This window comes from Triticum urartu, chromosome 7A, assembly GCF_056163025.1.
Source record: "Triticum urartu cultivar PI428250 chromosome 7A, HENAU_Tu73, whole genome shotgun sequence".
Lineage (NCBI taxonomy): Eukaryota > Viridiplantae > Streptophyta > Magnoliopsida > Poales > Poaceae > Triticum > Triticum urartu.
Window position 1 is genome coordinate 744,410,498 of NC_141879.1, and position 3,408 is coordinate 744,413,905.

At 41.5% G+C, this 3,408-nt stretch overlaps 1 pseudogene; it reads right to left on the reverse strand.

Annotated features, from left to right (window-relative positions):
* Window positions 1-1,157: 1,157 nt before the first annotated feature.
* On the reverse strand, window positions 1,158-2,620 carry LOC147962644 (toMV susceptible protein tm-2-like; annotated as a pseudogene).
* Window positions 2,621-3,408: the final 788 nt, after the last annotated feature.

The window sequence follows — 3,408 nt, forward strand, 5'->3', positions numbered from 1 at the left end:
CGCTCTCGATAGAGACGCAACGTACCGATGGCGACACGAGGACATCATATAGAACACTGTGGATAATCTCCATGAAGACAACATCAACAATCTCTGACTACATGAACACTAGGAGGCTTCTGTGAACTCTGACTACCAATATGCCACCGTTAAGTTTCCTCTCCTCCAACTAAACAAGGCATCTCAAGACCAATCCCTTCATGTAGTCGTTCCGTACCTCCTCTAGAGTCTTTCCATGATGTGATTGACTTTTGTTGATGGAGCATTTTCTGCTATCCACATCCGAACAATCTCATCGGCATCTTGCCATGCGTCCTAGGGGTATGCGATGAAGTATAAAAGCACGACTAGCTTGGATCGTCGGGAACATCTTCGAAGCTTGTCCAAAAGATGGTCTCTATCGCCCTTCTTGTGATGCACATCTGCTGATGTGGCTGTTGTAGTGTTGTTGGTACCTTGCAGGCAAAAGTTGTGGCATTGCATCTCATTGGATTGGTTTCACCTTGAATGGAAGCATCCCGACAAGAGGTAGTATGCCCATGAAATGTTCTCCCATCACACTGAACATTTATCTGGAAATCATTATTTCCATACTTCTCATGTTCTTTCCCCGTCATGGCAATCAGAAAACCATTTGGAGCCGGATGGAAATACAAATGGTCGCAGGTCTCGGCGGTTGTTTATTTGGTGAGGTATACATGGATTTTTTGTTTCCTTCTTTTATCTAGCCCACAAATGAAGAGTTGTCCTGATAAAATTTTAATTTGTGATTAGTTTTGCACTACAACTTGATTTTCAAACGTTTTTCAAGCTTAATAAAGCTACAATTTTTTGAATCTATGAAGTTGTACAGAGCTGTTCGCTAAATGGCTTCGTAGAGAGCTGTTCTCGCTCTCAATCTCCCCAAAATAACTGGTCGCTCCTTCCCACTATCACGCTCTCAATCAAGTTAAATACATATCGTTTAACTAGAGAACATTTGAAAGAGAAAACAAAAGGAAAGCAATGCAAATAACGCCACATGCAGCTTGAGTCCTTTGCGGTCAGGTTCGCACGAGTATTGCCTCCCTTGATGAATTCAAGAAAGCACAAAATTAAGCCATATGTAGGAAAGAGTAATTTTCATGAGCTTTGAGGAGGGAAGGAACCTGCATATTCTAATCATCTTCGAAATTCGTTACTAGTTGTTGTTTGATGATTTTAGGTACCCCATTGGTATCTTGTCTTTTGAGTTGCACGAGGTTTGGGCAAACCTTGTGAAGAAGATTTACCGCTAGAATGTCATCCCACTTCACGTTTCCGTTTTGCTCCGTAATCTCAATACTCTGAAGTCTTGGGTAGGTGAAGATGCATGAAGGAATCTCATCACCTTGCGGACTCAGGTGGCCAAGGAGATACATGTACGAGAGAGCAGCCTCGAACATGCATCCTCCATGTTTTGCATACTCGAAGTTGTGCATCTTAAATGACAGTATGCATCTTTTCATCTTGTTATCCAATGGATTCCACTCTCATGATCCCGATGAGGCAGGCTTTAGCCATGGAGTGTATGTAGCTCACTACCAACCTCATCATCATCTTCTTGTTCTTCGACGCCTAGTGGCATTGATATTGCAGGAAGTGCTGGTGTTTCTGCGAGCACGTGCCGAAGAGTCTCGATATTTTAGAAATCCCTGTGAATCTCCTCTACCTAAGTATTGCTTATGTCGACTGTATGCAAGTTGAATAGCCTGGCGATGCTGGATGGGAGAATGTGTAGGTTAGGGGAGTCGACACATAGATATCGCAGTTGTATCGTGTCACCAAGCCCATCTGGCGGCACCTTGAGCCTCGACCCCTTCAAGGAGACTACACGAAGGAACTTTGACCAGCATAGAAACTTGATATCATTATGGACACTCTTCTTCTTTGCACACCTCAACCGATCTTTAACTTCTTCTCATCGACATGACATATGAAGGAATGCAACTTCGTGAATTTTTGGTAGGTGGTATACACTGATTTACAACCGCTCTCTACAGAGACGCGGCGTACAGATGGCGACACAAGGACATCATAACGAACATTGTGGATAATCTCCATGAAGCCAACCTCAACGATCGCTGACTACATGAACACCAGGAGGCTTCTATGAACTCTGACTACCAATATGCCACCGCCAAGTTTCCTCTCCTCCAACTAAACAAGGCATCTCATGACCAATCCCTTCATGTAGTTGTTCGGTACCTCCTTCAGAGTCTTTCCATGATGTGACTAACTTTTGTTGATGGAGCATTCTGCTATCCACATCCGAACAATTTCATCAGCATCTTGCCATGCGTCCTGTGGGTATGCGATGAAGTATAAAAGCACGACTTGGATCGTCGGGAACATCTTCGAAGCTTATCCAAAAGATGGTCTCTATTGCCCTTCTTGTGATGCACATATGCTGATGTGGCTGTTGTAGTGTTGTTGGTACCTTGCTGACAAAAGTTGTGGCATTGCATCCCATTGGATTGGTATCACCTTGACTCAAAGCATCCCGGCAAGAGGTAGTATGCCCATGAAATGTCCTCCCATCACACTGAACATTTATCTGGAAATCATTATTTCCATACTCCTCCCGTTCTTTCCCGTTCATGGCAAAAGCAGCAACCAGAAAATTATTTGGAGCCTCTTTTTTGCAGAAATAAAACTTTCATTACTCAATCACCTACGTATTACAATCATCGGATGTTATTCCCAGGACCTCCGGAGGCCCTGCTCCAAGCCAGGTCATAGTTCTACCAGAAGACATAGCATAATTCACCAGCCAGGCACTAGCTTTATTTTGAAAAATACTACCAAAGGAGATACAAGAATTACAACTACCAATTAGCTGCTTAATTTCAAACACCAAGTGGGCGTATATTGATCTATCAACTTCCTTGTCGTTGATCAACTTCACTACACTCTTCGACCCCATGTGACGCCTGGTTAATCAACCTACAGTAACCCTCTGGTAATGATGCCATGTCACCACGATTACTATTGCTAATCCCGTGTTAGTTCGAAACCGATTCAAATTCAAAGTCAAAATCAAGCAAACAATAAAAGTTTTCAAATATCAAAACTAAAATGTTCATCATGTGGCAAATAATCCCTAACTAGTTTTGGTGGTGGAACCAACCTTTTACAAAGTGTTTAAATGCCCTAAACTATTTAAAAATAGTGGCTAAAATAATAATTTAATTGCTTTTGAAAAATAAAAAAATATATTAAACTAATTTATTTTGGGTCCAACTAGGTTTGGCAGTGGCCTATTTTGATGATACTAATTTAGGTGCTAACTTGGTATTTTAAAGAAACTAAAATAATTAGGAGCTAAAAGCAAACAGAAAAGAAAAATAAAAAAAGAAAGGGAAAACAAAACAAACAAACAAAAAAAGG